Consider the following 19468-nt stretch of genomic DNA (forward strand, 5'->3'; position numbering starts at 1 on the left):
GGATGTAAAGTCAGTGTTGCACTTGATCCTGTAGGTTTCACATTCAGCGAGTTAGATTAAAATAGTTTCTGCTGGATCAAAACGATGGTATAATACTTTAATGAGTGCATAAGCTTTGTATTGTTTTATAGCATCTTTAATGGCTGGGAAGGCAAAGAGTTAAGTTTCAACTATCACAGGTATTCAAATGGTTACAAATGTCCTTTGCCATTAATGCAACAGAACATCCTAAGGCACTTCACAGGATTGTTATAAAGCAAAACACACTCAGTCACACCCAAAAGCTTGGTCAAAGAGGTAAGTTTTCAGGAGCATCTTAAAAGAAGAGAGATAAAGAGGGAGGGAGGTTTAGAAAGGGAATTCCAAAGCTTAGGCCCTTGACAGTTGAAGGTACAGCTCCCATTGGTCAAGCGATTAAAATAAAGTATGCTCAAGAGGCCTGAATTAGAGAAGCACAGATATTTTAGAGGGTTGTGGGGCTTGAAGAGGCTACAGAGATGGGCAAGCCTATGGAAGGATTTGAAAACAAGGATGACGGTTTTAAAATTGAGTTGTTGCTTATCCGTCAAAACGATTGGAGAATCCATCAGGTTATCAGATCACTGACATGATGATGCTGGTAGTTGGCTTAACCTGGAGTCAATACAGGTCAGTGTACACAGTTGCGATGGGTGAACAGGACTTTCGGCTGTGACTCAGTTGGTAGCACTCTAACCTCTGAGTCACAAGATTCCAAGTAAAAATTTGTTGGAATAGTCAAGCTTAGAGGTGACAAAGGATTGTGATGAGGGATTCAGCAGGTGATGAACTGATTTTTTTCTTCTTTTTATTATTTCTTATTATTTGTTCATGGGATGTGGGCGTCGCTGGCTAGGCCAGCATTTATTGCCCATCCCTAATTAATCCCTAACTGCCCTCGAGAAGGTGGTGGTGAACTGCTTTCTTGAACTGCTGCCATGTGGTGTAGGTACACCCACAGTGCTGTTAGGGAGGGAGTTCCAGGATTTTGACCCAGCAACAGTGAAGGATCTATTTCCAAGTCAGGATGGTGAGTGACTTGGATGGGAAATTCGGGGTTGTGGTGTTCCCATCTGTCTGCTGCCCTTGTCCTAGTGGCCGTGGGTTTGGAAGGTGCTGTCTAAGGTAGTGTGGTGAGTTCTTGGCAATGCACAATGTAGATGGTACACACTGCTGCTGGAGGGAGTGAATATTTATGGATAGGGTGCCAACCAAGTGGGCTGCTTTGTCCTGGATGGTGTCAAACTTCTTGAATGTTGTTGTAGCTGTACTCATCCAGTCAGGTGGAGAGTACTCCATCACACTCCTGACTTGTGCCTTGTAGATGGTGGACAGGCTTTGGTGAGTCAGGAGGTGAGTTACTCGTTACTAGCCTCTGGCCTGCTCTTATAGCCACAGTATCTAGATGGCTAGTCCAGTTCAGTTTCTGGTCAATGGTAACCCTCAGGATATTGATAGTAGGGGATTCAGCAATGTTAATGCCATTGAAAGTCAAGGGGCGATGTTTAGATTCTCTTATGTTGGAGATGGTCATTGCCTGGCACTTGTGTGACGTGAATGTTCCTCGCCACTTGTTAGCCCAAGGCTGGCTGTTGCCCAAGTCTTGCTGCATTTGGACATGACTGCTTCAGTATCTGAGGAGTTACAAATGGTGCTGAACATTGTGCACTCATCAGCAAACATCCTCACTTCTGATGGAAGGATGGTGATTGATGAAGCAGCTGAAGATGATAGGGCCTAGGACACAACCCTGATGAACTCCTGCAGTGATGTCCTGGAACTGAGATGATTGACATCCAACAACCACAACCATCTTCCTTTGTGCTAGGTATGACGCCAACCAGTGGAAAGTTTTCCCCATGATTCCCATTGATCCCAGTTTTGCTAGGGCTCCTTGATTCCACACTCAGTCAAATGCTGCCTTGATGTCAAGGACAGTCTCACCTCACCTCGGGAGTACAGCTCTTTTGTCCATGTTTGAACCAAGGCTGTAATGAGGTCAGGGGCCAAGTGGTCTTGGCAGAACTCAAACTGAGTGTCAGTGAGCAGGTTATTGCTAAGCAAGTGCCGCTCGATAGCACTGTTGATGACCCCTTCCATCACTTTACTGATGATCGAGAGTAGACTGATGAGGTGGTAATTTGCTGGATTTGTCCTGCCTTTTGAATAAAGACATACCTGGGCAATTCTCCACCAGATAGATGCCAGTGTTGTGGCTGTACTGGAACAGCTTGGCTAACTAATAAATGGCTAACTATCTAAATTAAACACAGGAAATAGTCTTTCTTTAGTAATGGACTTTTGAAATTATGCACATCTTAAAAGGATTCGAAATTATACTTCTGTGGGTCTGCAGTCTTGAGCCAGCAAAGGATATGTTAGGCTCTATGCGTGCAAGCATGGCACAACTGTTTTCAGAGATCACATTATGTTGAAAGGGTTGATTTTTGTTTTGATATTTGTATCATGAAGGATAACAAAGTTCGTAAATATATTGTTTTATGCTGAATGCTGTGTTTGTTTGTTGGTTTATAACCTGAGTTTTGCTCTCATTCACACATAATCTGCCCACCAATGACAAAGAAAATTCTATGATGCCACATGGTAGATTTCTTTAAGCCAGTGGCAAAGGGCTTTTATTCGATCCCTGAATCTTGCTATCAATTAAGAAGATAACATGAGTTACACCCTGGGTGATAGAGTATGAAAGATTTGTTTAGAGGTGTGGTTGGTAATGCTGAATCCAGTCAAATGTTTGGTACAAGATATTCAAATGTAACAACCACCCATTTACACTCTGAGTAAAAGAATTTAACATACTGAACAAGGTTGGAACAAACCGATTTAACAAATGCAAAATCACAAGTTGAATTTCAGTTTTTTCAAGAAATTATATTTAACACCAACGCATTGCATCAGTAGCAGTAAGCCATTAATTTGAGGTTCAGTTTATACTTTCTTAAAAAGGTTGCACTTTATTAAGAAAATAGTACCTCAGTTGGCAATGTAATTGCTGTGCCCCTGTACCATCTAAACTACTTTATTAATTTATGTTTAATTATTCATTTATGTTGAATAAGACATGTAATTTTTTTCTTTCATGAGAAATACCATTTCTCCCACTTCGAATTTTCAATGCACACTCCCTTTGCAGATACATCTGTAAAATCTGGTTGGCAGACTAGTGTGATTGGCTTTTAACCATGCTTAATAGTGGTTCCTGCCTCTGTTCTCAAAATGGAAAACCAGTTTAATTCTACAGAGATTTGCATGTATGAAGGCATTAACTGACTGAACAAAGCATTTTTGAGATAGAGAAGATTCTCTTTGCAGAAGTTGATGACCTGACAAACTGAATCCGGAAAGAAGAACGTCATGATCTTTGATGTGTTAAAAACATCAAAGGAGGGAACCAAGAAGAGATTGTTCTTATAAATTCTTCTTTGATTTCCCTCTAGGTTCCCAGAACTGTGGGAATGTGAAAAAGCACGAGCTCAAGCTCTATTCATCGATGCTCAAGTCCTCAACATGTTCATTGCTGTTCATTTTGATTTCTTTCAAGCAAACTGAGCGCACATTTTTAACAGATTTGGGAATACACAACTCAGACACGAGAGATGGATCGGCTACTACTTGAGCATTCCCCCTCACTTAACTTGCCAACAGGAATGGACACAAGCAAGCACACCATACAAAATCAAGGTGTTAAGTATGAACTGCCCACAATAAAATACACCTACCTCCATTGCCATCACCTTTTTGATTTAGAAAGGAATCCTGCACTCTCTATAACTGTTGATCAAAATTCCCACTCCATCTTCAGTTCCGTCTAGATGCATTCTGTTTCTCTTAGTTTGAAATGAATTTGAATTACTGGATAAAGCAAATAATTATCACCCGTAAAAAACTTTGAATGATGAAGAAAGGCTTTAAATCCACCATCAACCAGCATAAAGTAGCCAGTTAGCTCTGCTTTCTACTTCATCAAATGTGGATGCAGCTTCTGTTTGTACCTCATATACATGACCAGTGACCCTTCCCCAGAGCTGGTGAGCACCTTCAACCCATTCATAGAACATAGAATGTCGTGAAGTTGGATACTATTTCACATTATTAAAATTGATCAGAGCCAGGCAATTATTTTTTTGTAGTGTTGTAAAATAGATTGATCAATTTCACGTATTTTTCTGCTCCTGTTTGCTGCATCTGGTTAAGTCAGTTTTGCCTATTGTTTTGTACTTTTTTGCTAATTTTCTGACTTCCTCACCTGAAAATGTTGACTTCTGCAGGTTTACAATTCCATGGTCATTAGGTATCACTAGAAGCTCATCGAAGTGATCATACTTCATCTATGAACCTAGTTTTAGATATGAAAGGTGTCAGAATTTACCCTGCTCATCTCACATGATGCATATAACTTTACAGCAAATATCACTGGATCGCAATCACAAACCTTCATCCATTCCAATGTGATCTCCATACTCGACTATTCCAATACTCCCACAGCTGGCCTCCCATCTTCATCGCTCCATAATCTTCAGATTATCCAAAACTCAATTATACCATGTACTACTCACCAATTACCTCTAGGCTCATCAGCATACGTTGTATACTGGTCCCTCAATAACTAATTTAAAAGTGAATGGGGTAATACTGAAGCAATCCATGTCCTCATGTAGGAACACTTAGACAATATTCAGATTCTGGCTCATAAGTGGCATATTTGCATACTATATCCCTTCTCAGCCTTTAGGCTAAGATCAATTGTAGTCGTGAAGCGATGGCCATAACCAGTCGAGCCCCAGACCATGGGGTTCGGGTGGCAGTGAAGGACAGCGAAGGACGAGCACCCACGGATCGTGCCTTCTTCATCAAGCGGATCCTGTTGAAGTCGTGTGGATTTGAAGCTGCGGAGATCTACTCCCTGCAAGACTTCCCCAGTGCTGGATATTTCGACGTGACCTTCAGGAGTGTGGCAGCTTGCGTCAAGTTCCTGAAGGTGTTCGAGGAGAAGAGAGACCAGCCGGAGATGAAGATCCTGATGGTGGAGTCACTCTTTGCTCTGCTGTTGCAACGGGATCATGTGGTGACTGTGCATCTCTACAGCCCCCACGTCCCTGCCACCGATGTGCTCCCCTTCCTCGCCAGTACGTCGACAAGGTTGGGAGCTGCACCGAGGTTAAAGACGCCTTCGGGATTTGGACAAGCAAACGCCAGATCAAGGTCACGCTAAAGGCCGATGGTAAGGGAGCCATCCTCCAACTTCCTTCCAGCTTCGCTATCGGGGGAAGCCGTGGCTACCTTATCTACGCTGGGCAGCCCAAACTTTGTCGCTTATGCGGCAAGTTTGGTCATGTGGCGGCCAACTGCAATGCCGGCCTCTGCAAGAACTGCAAGCAGGAAGCGCACCAGACAAAGGACTGCAAACAGACTAAGTGCTGCAACCTGTGCGGCGAGGCAGGTCACCTCTACAGGACCTGCCCCAAACACTGCCCCATTTATGCACAGGCAGCCAAAGCCAACGAGGGGGAAGCAGATGAAATGCTTTGTGTCACTACTACTAAGGACACTTGCAACCCTCCAACCACCAAGGCCCCCAGTGAGAATAACGAGACAAAGGAGGGCACAGAGAGAGACAAGGTGCAGGAAAAGATTGAGGCAGCAGACAGCCAATCAACTGCACTGCTCCCTGAACCTCCCACTCCTCAGGAGAGCGAATCAATGGGGGAGGAAGCAGCGGAAAATCAGCAGGGGAAGTGGCAGCTGGTGAAGAGAGCCAAAAGGAAGAACGGGCTAAGAAGGGACCAAGCCACTTCTCAGACAAGTGGCAAAAGGCATCTCCCATTCGACACGGATGACAAAGGCAGCTGCTCTTCGGACAAAGAAGGGCAAGGGCGGCACCTACAAAAGCAGCAAAGCTCTAGGGAGGACGAGACACCCGAGCTCCAGAACATTGGAGACGATGAGGAGAGCAGCACACCCCAACTTTGCTCACAACCCGAAGAGGCCAGCGCACCCCAGCCCCAGGAATCTGGGAGCAGTGAAGTGCTCAGCGCACCCCAGCTCTGGGAAGCCGGGAGCAACAACGCCCCAGAGTTGGAGAAGACCGGAGAGACTTCTCCAACAGAGAACAATTCAAATCTCGTTCCTTGCATGAACCCCCAGATGCCACCTGAGCAGAACATCTCCAATGGGGTGATTCAGGACAGTTTCCTCAGCCCATCCAAAGTGAGGCAATTTGTGAACACTATGGGTATGCAGGAGCAGACCAAAGGTCTGGAACTCTCAAAGACAACAGGTTTGGTAAGAGACTAAATGCTTTAAAATAGGTGTATCCATAAATGTGCGTAGCATTAAATCTACTACGCAATGTGTTGCGACCTTGAACTACCTTGCCAAGGTCAAAGCTGACCTGTTTCTGCAGGAGTGTGCGATACCGCACCTCAGCTCCTACAGGCAATGGTCACGACGGTGGTCCCACGGGCCATCGATCTAGTCGGGAGGAAATGACTCTCGTTCCTCCAGCCTGGGTATTCTGCTGCGGGGAGGCAACTTCACCATCTCCGAGGTTAAGGAGGTGGTGGGCGGGCGCCTCCTCGTAGCAGACGTAATGTACAAGAATGCTCCACTCTGGTTAATTAACGTGTGCGCCCCGGCATAAAAGGGCGAGCGGCTGGCGGTCTTTCAGCAGCTCCCACTGCTGCTGGCCATCTCCAGGCCGGTCATTCTGGGCGGTGACTTCAACTGCATCATCAATGCAGCTTGACGATCCGGCAGGGCCAACAGCAGATTGGATGCTATGTCCAGATCCCTGATGGAAACAGTAAAGGATGCACGATGTCTTCAGCAACCCTGCAGACGGAGCGCAGCGTAGATACATCTGGTCGCGGCCAGACAGGTCTATCCATTCCAGGATAGATTTCCTGTTTGTGTCCCGTGCGTTCGCAGTCAGATCCACTGACGTCAAGCCGGTGTTCTTCTCTGACCACTGCCTGCTTCTGGCTGACTGTCACTTAAAGGAAGACCAGAGGGTTGGCAGCGGGACATGGAAGCTGTACGTACAACTGCTGACCCCAGAGAACACTGAGGAGCTCAAGAGGGACTACAAAGGTTGGAGAACCGTGAAATCCCTCTTTGAGTCCTTGACACACTGGTGGGAAGCGATCAAGGGAAACATCAAGAGGTTTTTCATCCTCAAAGGCGTCCAGAACGCCTGACTCCTGAAAAACATGCAGAACCTGCTCCGGCTGCAGTCAATGGGGGTCGATGTCAAGGAGGAACTCCAAGAGGTGAAGAGCCAGCAAGCCTCGCTCTTTGCCTCGGAGGCCTCCCAGATCATCTCCGTTCCAGAGTCCGCTCCGTGGAGCAGGATGAGATGTGCTCACATTTCTTCTTCCAAAAGGTACACAGAGAGCTCTGTGATCAGCAGCCTGAAGGAAGAAGACAGCTCAGTAAAGTCATCGCAGTCTGACATTTTGAGGATCAGCAAATCCTTTTATGCCGGATTGTATGACGTGAAGCCCACGGACAGCACGGCCTCCCAGTTTCCTGTCCTCTATCACAGAGGTTTTAGACGACAGTACACGGGAGAGCCTGGACAAACCGCTAACTCCTGACGAACTGACTAAAGCCCTTGAGTCCTTCGAGGAGAGTAAAACTCCCGGAAGCGACGGCTTGCCGGCGGAGTTCTATTCGGCTCTGTGGGACTGGATCGGCCCAGACCTGCTAGAAGTGTTCAAGAGTATGCTTCTGGCCGGCGGCATGTCAGAATCCATGAGGAAAGGCATCATCACCTTTATCTACAAGCACAAGGGGGAAAGGGAGGAAATTAGAAATTGGCGACCCATTTCACTGTTAATTGTGGACTATAAGATTCTGTCCAAGGTCATTGCCAATCGGGTCAAGTCCGCTCTGGAATTGGTGATCCACCCTGATCAGACCTGCGCTGTGCCTGGCAGGAAGATCTCTGACAGCCTTGTGCTACTCAGGGATACGATTGCTTATGTGCAAGATAGGGTTGTGGACACCTGACTCATCAGCCTGGCTCAGGAGAAGGCCTTTGACAGAATATCGCACACCTACATGGTGGATGTGCTCTCCAATATGGGGTTTGGGGAGGGAATTCGCAATTGGATCCAACTGCTCTACACTAACATCAGTAGTGCAGTCTCAATCAATGGGTGGGAATCAGATAGCTTTCCGATTAAATCTGGAGTCAGGCAGGGCTGACCTCTCTTTCCCCCGTCCTGTTTGTGTGTTGGATAGAACCCTTTGCTGAGTCCATCAGGAAGGATCCGGGCATAAGAGGAGTGACGATCCCAGGCAGTGGAGGCACTGAGTTCAAAGCCTCCCTGTACATGGACGATGTCACCGTCTTCTGCTCAGATCCGCTGTCGGTGCGCAGACTGATTCACATCTGCGACCAGTTCGAACTGGCCTCGGGAGCCAAGGTAAATCGTGGGAAGAGCGCAGCCATGTTCTTTGGGAACTGGGCTGACTGATCATTTGTCCCCTTCACCGTCAGGGATGACGGCCTGAAGGTGCTGGGGATATGGTTTGGAGGGACCGGGGCACGCGTTAGAAACTGGAAGGAGCGAGTGTCTATGGTGCAAAGAAAACTGGGCATGTGGGAGTGACGCTCCCTCTCCATTGCAGGTAAGAACCTGGTCATCCGGTGTGAGGCACTCTCGCTGTTGCTGTAATTGGCGCAGGTCTGGCCCATTCCAGACTCCTGCATGATGGCCATCACCCGAGCCATCTTTCGCTTTATCTGGAGGTTGAAAATGGATCGTGTCCGCAGGGACGCGATGTACAAGCCTCTAGATAAGGGGGGAAAAAACATGCCCAACATCGCCCTCATACTGATGGCCACGTTTGTGTGTGGCTGCATCAAGCTGTGTGTAGACCCTCGGTACGCAAACACCAAGTGTCACTATGTGCTGAGGTTCTACCTGTCCCCGGGTTGCGAAGCATGGGTTTGGCCACGCTACCGCGGAACGCTCCAAGTAATTGGACCATGCCGTACCACCTGTCCCTCGTGGATAAATTTATGCAGAGAAACGCCTTTAACCACAAGGCCGTCAGGCAGTGGTCGGCACATAACATCTTAGAGGCCCTGCGGGAAAAGGAGAGGGTGGATCCTGTGCGATCGTTCCCCGAGCAGACTGTCAAAGTCATTTGGCAGAATGCCTCATCGCCAGAACTTTCCAACAAGCACCAAGGTGTAGCTTGGCTGGTGGTGAGAAAGGCCCTCCCTGTCAGATCCTTCCAACACGGCAGGAGTCTCACCCCCTCTGCACGTTGCCCTTGAAGTGGCTGTGGCGGGGATGAGACCGTTGTTCACCTCCTTGTGGATTGTACCTTTGCAAAGAAGGTCTGGAGAGAGATGCAGTGGTTTCTGTTGAGGTTCACCCTGAGCAGTTCTGTGACACAGGACTCTGCTCTATGGGTTGTTCCCAGGGATACACACCAAGACAAACATCAACTGGAGGACTGCACCTCAGAGTGCAACATGATGTATCTTGATAACTCCAATACCATTGTCTGATTGTCTGTAATGACCATATTGAAATGATTGTAATATTCATTGATTGTATTGATGTACCTCATGATCCATGTGTAAAAGTTGAATCTGATTGTAGTTTTTGTGATGGCGATTTTGAAATGTTTTGTAATGTTCTTCCAGATATTTTATGAATGAAGTATATTTAAAAAAATAAATACATTTGCATACTATATCCTCCAAATCCATTGGCAAGAAAGAAGGTCCAACAACAATGTCCCCTTTCAAGCCAACATGTCCAGCATCGAGGTGCTAGTCACTGGGCAGGGCATGTTGTTCATATGCCTGACACGAGACTCCCAAAGCAACTGCTCTACTTGTAACTCAGTCGCAGCAGAAGGCTCCCAGGAGGACAGCAGAAATGTTTAGGGATGCTCTCAAAGCATCCCCTTTGGGAAAGCACAGAATACATTGATAGACATTGCTGGGAGCAGGCAGAGGGGAAGTTGAGGCATCAGAGAGAGCGCATAAACCTTCAAACAACTCATCTACCCAACTCATCAAGCATGTGGCAGAGTCTGCAGATCACACATTGTACTGATCAGCCATCTTGGAATCCATGAAACTGAGAGGGTCCAACCATCTCCCCGTAACAGTCAATGGCATTATCATTGCTGAATCCCCCACTATCAACATCCTGGAGGTTACATAGACTAGAAATTGAACTGGACCAGCCATATATATGACTACCGGTAGCAGGTCAGAGGCTGGGAATTCGAAGGCAAGTAACTCACCTCCTGACTCATTAAAGCTAACATCTACAAGGCATAAGTCAGGAGTGTGATGGAATACTCTCCGCTTGCATGGGTGAGTGCAGCTCCAACAACACTCAAGAAGCTCAACACCATCCAGGACAAAGCAGCCTGTTTGATCAGCACCCCATCTACCACGTTAAATGTTCAATCCCTCCACCACCGACTCTGGCAACAGGGTGTACTATATACAAGATGCACTCTTGCAATTCACCAATGCTCATTCAGCAACACCTTCCAAACCTACGACCTCCAGCACCCAGAATGACAAGGACTGGAGATGCATGGGAAAACCATTGCCTACAAGTTCCCCTCCAAGCCACACAGCATCCTGACTTGGCACTATATTGCCCTTTCTTCACTATCGCCGATCCAAAATCCTGGAATTCCCTTCCTAACAACACTGGTAAGCATTACTATACCAGATGGACTGCAGCTGTTTGAGAAGGTGGCTCATGACCACCTTCTCAGGCGTAATTAGGGATGACCAATGAGTTCTGTCCTTCCTAGTGATGTTCACATCCCATAAAATAAAAAAAAACTTACCCTCCTGTCCTAGTTCCTTTGTGCCTTGACTCTCCCTTAGTCTGCTACCTCCTTCAATCCAACAATTCTCTGACAACTCCACAATGCTCCTTCTCTGGCACCTCCCATACTGCCTTTGCTGTTACTGCTGGCCACAACTTTAGCTGTCTGGATCTCACAATCTGGAATTATCTTCCAAAACCTCCATATCATCTTCTTCAAACTCCACCTTTGATGAAGCTTTTTGGCTTCCCATTAATAATATCTCCCTCTATCTCTTTATGTTCATTTTTATTTCATTAGACCTCATCAGTTGTGAGGATGTTTTTCTAGTACATTAAAATTGTTGTATAAATGAATGATCGTGTTTCCCTTCTGATTATGTTTACATGTGTCGAAATGTATTCCATTGCCTATCACTTATATCCCTCAATTTATGCAGGTACAAACAAATCCTCCTTTAGGTGAGAAAGTGAACACAAAAATGCTGGTCATCAGAGATCTAGAACTATATAAAATATAAAGAATATTAACAATTAAATGGAATTCTTGATTTTAAGGCCTAAGCTTTTCCGACATAATGTTTAAGTTTGAACCAATTCTTTTTCCTTTCAAAACCTTCCGTAGAGAGTGAAGTTAAAGCTACGCCCTCCCAGGTACATCCGGGTAAATCTTCCCTCATCAACATGGCCGCCGCAAGAGTGCCCGAGCCCTTCTCCGCGCAGTCGCCGTATCAACTCTCCCGGCGTACCGCGCGGATCAAACCGACACGAACCAATCGGAAACGCGGGAGGGGCACTGGCGCGCTCCGATTGGACGAGGCTTCCGGAAACGCAATTTTTAAATGTGCAGCTGCGCTGACTGGGACGGCGTTTTTGGGCGGCCGCTGGGCGAGAATCTGAGCCGCTGGGAAAAATCCGTTTCTGGAGAATTACAGCAAAAGGGATTTGCGGACATTTCTTCCGTTTTGGTAAGATTAAATTCTGATGCCGGCCTCTGAAAGCACTTGATGCTTGATTGATCCACCCCCCCCCCCCCCCCCCCCGTCCTCCCACTCAACCTAGTCTGAAACAGCCCATTGTAGTTCACTGTCCGCGGCCGCCATTTGTCTTGTTGTTGTATTCAGCTTGTTCAAAGTCGGAATTAGAAAGAGATTCATTCATAAGGTTATAGGGTGGACGTTACCTCACGGCACCCTCAGCTTTAATTCGATAGGAGTGACAGTTATAGTCTGGCCTCTTATTGAGGTTTGTATATTGATAAAGGCTGAAGACGCATTTTAGGGGGAATGGTTCAATTCCGCCCCCTCCCCCCCCCCGCAACCCCCTTTTTATTATTTGCCCTTAGCTCCAAAATAAGAGGTATTCGCATCCTTTGTGGTTGTCTTACCCCATTCACATTATGGACCAATTATTTGCTCTGAAACCAGAGGGGTTTTTAAATTTGGCAGCAACGTATTTTTTTTTTCCTTTCCCCCCCCCGCCCCCAAACCCCTGGCGATCTGCGCCCATTTCGAGAAAAGGTTCTGTTCTAGCCAGATGCTTCATGCCGTGTGTTTTGACAGCTTAGACGAAGCTGATTTTTTTTTAAACTTCGTGTCGTTTGCTACCTAAATATTTGTAGAAGAAACCCAAATTAACCCTATTTTATAGTATGGACGTTTCAAGTCAGATTCCGCAATCTACTCCTGAGACTTTTTAATTCCCCGAAGAATCTTCAGCTTAGTTTTAAGAGAAACCTAAGATGTTTCAATCCTGGAAATAGTTTTTCTTTCCAGTGAAATGGATAAAAAACTCTAATTTAACTGGAAAAGGAGTACATTTTCTAGAATTATAGTATGAAGTCGTTACTCGACTCGATTTTGTTTATCGAATGTTCTTTCTGGATGTCGTTCATGGGGATCTCGCTTAAACATTAAGCTCGTGACCTTAAGCGAAATTTTTGACAGTGTACATGTGAATATAAGTTAATGTGAAGCCTGTAAATTTTTTGAAATTTCCATTCTGTAATGTGCTCAAAATATGAGCAACTTTTTTGTCAGGTGATTTAAAACGTTGCTGAGATGGAACCCAACGTTATCAGATGCTCATAGTCACAAATCTCGAATGCTCTGATTTTGTGGTGTATCTAGCACTTGAGTCCCTGTTTATACACAGACTTTACAAACCACTCGGTTTTCCAACGTTCAAGCAGAAGGAGCCAGTAAACAAATGATTGAATTGTCTGGTTGCGCAGGTTGGAATGGATGTGTCAAAATTCTAATACTTCATATCCAGGTTAAGAGTCGACGCATTTGTTTGAATTACCTTGTTGCCATGTAGTTTTTCAGGATGAAAATAATTGTGTGTATTAATGTACAATTGGTTCACCTTAGAAATAAAACACAGCTAAATGCTGACAGGTGAAGGAGGGTGGGGATTGAATGAGAGGTTATTGAAAAAGAAAGACTTGCATTTATATAGAGCCTTTCGCAACCACCAGATATCCCAAAGTGCTTTACAACCAATAAGATAAAAGCAAAATACTGTGGATGCTGGAAATCTTAGTCTTAATCTTAGGAATGTCAATTCTTGGTGTGGAATTTGACCCTACTTGTAAATTTTTGGTAAATTAATTGTCCCAGGATGTTTTCTTCTACAAATTTTTCAATAGAAAAGCTTCCTTGATTTGGTGATGGAACACTTGCATGTTGTGGAATCATTGAGTTGTACAGAAGTCTAGTGGGTCAAAAAATCTTAGTATTCTAAGTCTAGAAGTCATATGCTCCAAACGCATGAGTTTAGAAAAAATACAGATGACATTTTTTTTGTCTGAACCTTTTGTATCGATAGAAACAACAAGCTCTGAAACCAGACAGAAAATGCTGCGAAACACTCAGCAGGTCATGTAACAATTTGAGAGAAGCAGTTTATGTTTGGGTCAATGACCTTTATCATGGGAATTGGTTGTAATGGGCAAGTTGCTTTAGGCAAGCACAATCGGAATTCTCAAGTGTGAATTGCTGGAGCCATCACATTCAATCATCGACGTTTTCACCACTATCAATAGCTATCCATCCTGTATTGATGAGAGAAATGCAGTATTTGTAGCTGTTGACCAGGGAAGTACAGTTGGGCTTTCTTTCAGTATAACCTCAAACATCCGTCTACATTAAGTGTCTGTGTTGTACCCGGCAGCTGAGGAATTGTGTTTTTGAGGAAGTTGGGACAGTTTGAGGCTACGGCAAGTAACTGTTTGATATCTGTTTGGAGAGAAAGCAAATGGTATCTTTGCTGTTAGAGGTGGAGAGTAGACTGTATAATTCACTTTTAATTCAATAAAAGCATTTGTTGATTCAGAACTTAAGCCTCAATATGCTTAGAGACAACAATCCCATGGCATATACAAGTGTAAATTACTGTGGATGCTGGAAATCTGACATAAAAAGCAAAATACTGGAAATACACAGCAGGTCTGGCATCATCTGTGGAAAGGGAACCAGTTGACACTTTAGGGCATCATCAGAACAGATGAAAGGTCACGGACCTAAAACATTGACTCTGTTTCCCTCCACAGATACCGCCAAGCCTGCTGAATATTTCCAGCTTTTTTTGTTTTATTACGTGACATATGGTGCATTGCAATTGCCAATGTACAGAACGAGGGTTCCATTACTATCCTCTAGTCTTGCTGCTGTTTAAATGAATAATGAGGGATTAAGCAAACATCTGGATTGCATACAGGAATGGCTGGTGATGCGAACCACAAGCAAATATTTAACCTAAAACCCCCAAAACATTGAGCAAAAGGTTGCAGGAGTTGGTGTGGATGCTCTGCATTGTTCATAAAATGTAGAATCTGTAAATGAAGGAAATATGTTTTAGAGTTTACGTTTTGTAGGATTTTGCAGCACAATTGGAGGTGATTTGAATATCTATCATATGTCTGGCATTCAGAAAAAGCTACCTTAATTTCATTTTTCCTGTCCTTTCCCCATAATGTTACATTTTCCACTTCGCTTTTTAAAGCTGTTATGCATTCTGCCTCTGCCATTGTTTCTGTTCACACACCCATGTCCCAGCAACCCTCATATATGAAAAAAAAGTTATCCTGGCCCCTCCCTTGTTTATTTTGGTGATTATGACTTCATCACTAATAAACCAATGCAGATTAGTAGAAACCGGTTTCAATAGGGTACATAGGGAGAAAACAAAGAGATCTTGGGATACAAATACACAAACCAGTAAAAATGGCAAAACATTAACGTAGCCATTTAGTAAAAGTAAAGCAAACCAAGCACTGAAGGTTAATTTGTAGAGGGATGGAATTAAAAAAAGCAGAAAAGTGATTTCAAACTATAGACCCTTTGACCATATTTGGAGTTTTGTACACAGTTCTGACCATCTTCCCTAGTGCCTCTATATAAGGTGCAACAAATTAGTAAGGATAATACCAGGACTGAGACGTTATAATCATTCTAAAAGAATGAATGATTTCTCAAGAAAAGAGAAGGCTGAAGGGTTATAATGAAAGTTTTAGTTTTTGTAATAAATTTGTGATGTTTATTAACCTATTTTTTTCCAAATGATTTTGTATCTGGTTGATGTTCTGTACTACTGATTTTTGAGCTGACCAACCTACAGTTGCTGTGTTTATTCCCCCATCTCACTCTTGCCCCTCAAAGAGAGAAACGTGCATGCTCTTCAGTTTTGTGGTACCAGTCCCATTTATATGGAAGCATGAAAGATTGCTGCGAAAACTTTTACCATCTCCAGCTTTATTTTCTTCAGCCAACGATGCATCCCATCAGGCCTGGACGATTTCTTTTACTTTGAGTGCCCCAACTTTTTCAGTACCACCTCTGTTTTCATCCTATACAATTTCTTTACTATGCCTTTCTTTAGTGCAATATTGACAGTGTCCTCTTGAAGACCAGCTCAAAGTATTCATTTAGTACCTCAGACCCTCTGGTGAAGGGAGGGGGAGAAAACATTTACGGGCGTTCACTGTTTAAGCTCATGTATGATGAGTGATCCCTCGGCTGAAGTACGAAAAGATACTACCTGTATTTTAATGTGAATCTTCAGGGTAATCGTGCCGAAAACAGTTACGGCAGTGTTTGTTTCTGAAAGCCAGGTTTCAGTGAGAAAATCCAGGATCCAGTTAATCGGAGATTGTTAAAAACAAAAAACTGCGGATGCTGGAAATCCAAAACAAAAACACAAATACCTGGAAAAACTCAGCAGGTCTGGCAGCATCGGCGGAGAAGAACAAAGTTGACGTTTCGAGTCCTTATGTGTAATCGGAGATTGTTGTTTGGTCAGGAGTTTGGAAACTTTTTTTGTGAAAAATATACTTCATTCATAAAATATCTGAAAGAACATTACAAAACATTTCTAAATTGCCATCACAAAAAGTGCAATCAGATTCAACTTTTACACATGGATCACGAGGTGCTTCAATACGATCGATGAATATTACAATCATTTCAATATGAAATCATCATTGAGTGCACTGGTATTGGAGTTATCAACTTACATCATGTTGCACTCTGAGGTGCTTCAATGCAATTCTAATACAATTAGTATTCAATGCATACACATTTTGTGCACTCATCAGGGAAGGGATGCAGCTGAGAAAAGGCTGTGCTGCTTTGTGCTGTAACACTAGGGGGAGCACTTCCTGCACATGCCCAGATGCAGTCAGTGCCTGTGACGTCACTGACACCAGCGTCCCGGGCGGCTCCTTACATTCAAATGAACACCGTGCAGATAACCCAAGGACATCCTTCTGTTTCCCCACCAGCGGCCCCTTCACCGCGGCTTGTCTTTGCAACACACACACGGTGGGGAGTGGAGGGGAGAAGCGATGGGAACGGCAAGGGGCCGCAGTGGCCGGCGGCAGGGGGGTGGAGGAGGGGGGAAGAAGCAGGCCAGTGGGAGCTGAGGGTTTAGATTGCACAGTGATGACGTAAGCGGTTGGAGAAACGCACAATTTGCAGTGGGATGATTTAATTACTTGAACATATTTATATTCTAAATATATGACAAACACCTTGCATTTATTTCGTCTTCTCATCTGCAAATCTTGTCAACAGTTTCCATTTCTAAATCCCGATGCCCACACACACAAGCATACTGCCTGTTAACATGTCACATTGTAATTACAACCTTTAGCCATGATGGCATTCTAGCATCTAAATTTAACATACCCAAATTCCAGAGCTTTTTATTTCAAAGAACCTTCTATACTTCAGCCAGATCAACTTTGCAAATTACGACTGTTTTGCAATTTAACTATAGGATACAGAATGTGTAAAAAGAATTTACAGGGCTGATACCAGAGGCTTATAACTTGAGGTTATAACTTACCAGGAAAGACTGAACAGACCAGGCCTCTTTTCTCTAGGAGTCAGAGTGACTCTGAGCTTTTTTTTAAGATTATGAAAGGGTTTGATGGGAGTAAACACAGAATAAATGTTAGCTCTTGTGATAGTCCACAACTAGAGGATACAGATATAAGACCAGCATGAATCTGATCAGGAGAAATTTCTTTACCCAGACAGTAATTAGATTGTGGAACTTCTATAATCCGTAGAATGGTTACAGCACAGAAGGAGGCCATTCACCCTGTCTTATCCATGCTGGCTCTCCAAGAACAACTCAGCTAGTCCCAGTCGCCTGCCTTTTTCCCTGTAGCCCTGCAAACTTTTTCTCTGCAGATAATTATCCAATACCCTTTTTTGAAAATCACCATTGAATCTGCCTTCACTACACTCTCAACCAGTGCATCCCAGATCCTAGCCACCTCTATCAAACATTTTCTTGACCTTCTCTTCTAAGAAGGACCCTAGCTTCTCCAATCTATCATTGTAACCAAAGTCCCTCATCTCGAACCATTCCTGTAAATCGTTTTTGCACCTCCCCTAAGGCCTTCACATCCAAGTGCGGTGCCCATAATTGGACCCAATACTCCAGTTGAGGCTGCACAGGTGTTTTATACATGTTCACTACAACCCCCATCCTTTTGTACTTCCTGCCTTTATAAAGCTCAGGATCCCATATGCTAATATGGGATATTTGGGCTAAATAGCATAGGTGGATTTAAGGGAACCTGGATGGCTATATGTGGAGGAAAAGAACACAAGGATATGCTGATAGGGTGGGTCAGGAGGAGCCTCATGTTAAACATAAACAGCACCATAGACCAGTTGGGCTGATTAGCCTGTTTCTGTGCTGCAGCCCCTGACCTGTTCCTGTCCTGTTAGTTATATCATTTGGTTTTGTTTTTATAGAATTTAGGTCAGAATGTGTGCCTTTAAAATGGGGACCAAATTTAATCTCTGTGCCCCAGTCCAAATATTCCACTTTTTCATCAGAAAGACTATAGTTGGTTTTGACTCTGCAGGACCTTGGAAGACTGATGTATAAATTAATCATCAGAGACAATGCAGATGGTAAGTCGAAGCCAAACCCTAGATTTTATTCTTTGATGTCTTCTGGGAATAGGTCAGAGGTTGGTAACTATCTGTGGAAAGAAATAGTTCTTCCTATGTATATTCTCTTCTTTGTGCAATGTCTGCAGTCACCCTTTTTATAGCTTAATCCATCAACCCAAAAAGGAATCTTCTCTTCCATTTTGCAAACTGCAGTCATATCACTCAAGTTTACCCTTTTCCAATGAAAAAAACCCGATTCCTTGAGTGTATCTGATTTTAATAAAGGACTGTGCCCAGCCTTATACAAAGCCATGTATTTCTAGTTTTATACTTTAACTGTTCTAGCGATATGCCCTAATGCTCTATTAGGTAATTGACTGGTGATAGTTCATGGGCCTCTAATGTTTCATGAATCATGACTTCCAGGCTCAACCTCTACTCTGCAACAATAAACTTATGAGATGAACTTGCATGATTTCATATACCTGGTGTTATACCAGCTGAAAGGCATGATTCTTCATCTAGCTACAGGGAAGGGCACATTCCCCTATTGCGTCAAAATCAAACTTACAGTCAATTTATTTTACCTATTAGTCCTAATTACTGCAAACTGTCCTCAACAAACTTGAGTATTCCCTAAAGCCTTTGCTCAGATCAGTGAACAAGGTAATGGGCAACAGTTCTAACATGGTTCCCTTTGGGGTTCCAATAGTGACTGAACCCTATGCAGATCTTTTACCATTAATGACTACCCTGTCATCACACAAATAACCCCAACTTTCCAAACACGCTCCATTTTCAGATTTCCTCTACTACTTTACTAATGTCCCTGTGATGTTTGTGCTTTATCACCTCTTACTCTATGGCCTCCGCCTGTTCCTACAATCATTCATTCACTCACTCAAGCCTGTATCAACGTTCATCCAGATCATGGCTGATCTTTACTTAAACTTCATTTACCTGCCTTTGTTCCCCATCCCTTGAAATCCTTACCTAACAAAAAAAGCTATCTACTCTGCCCTGAAAGCTCCAATTATCTCAAAATCTACAGCCTTTTGGACCAGATAATTCCATGCTTCTGTGGATATTCGTGTGGTGAAATTGACCTTTGATTTTACTCCTAAATGACCTATATCTAATTTTAAGGATATGTCCCCTCAGTCTTGATTGCCCCACCAGATAAAATAATTTCTC

The 19468-nt window shown here is 44.0% G+C and overlaps 1 protein-coding gene across 2 annotated transcripts in view; it reads left to right on the top strand.

Annotated features, from left to right (window-relative positions):
* The first annotated feature begins 11730 nt into the window (after positions 1–11730).
* The window catches only part of kif11 (kinesin family member 11), a 41358-nt gene continuing 33620 nt past the window's right edge, over positions 11731–19468 (top strand). Inside the window, exon 1 of one of the 2 annotated variants that reach the window (XM_078564938.1) lies at positions 11731–11827. The gene's annotated coding sequence lies outside the window, so the exon portion shown is untranslated. Of the gene's footprint in view, positions 11828–14568; positions 14589–19468 lie in introns of those variants that run through there. The other variant, XM_078564939.1, reaches the window with a different exon arrangement.

The sequence above is a fragment of the Cetorhinus maximus genome, chromosome 20, assembly GCF_964194155.1.
Source record: "Cetorhinus maximus chromosome 20, sCetMax3.hap1.1, whole genome shotgun sequence".
NCBI classification, from domain to species: Eukaryota; Metazoa; Chordata; class Chondrichthyes; order Lamniformes; family Cetorhinidae; genus Cetorhinus; species Cetorhinus maximus.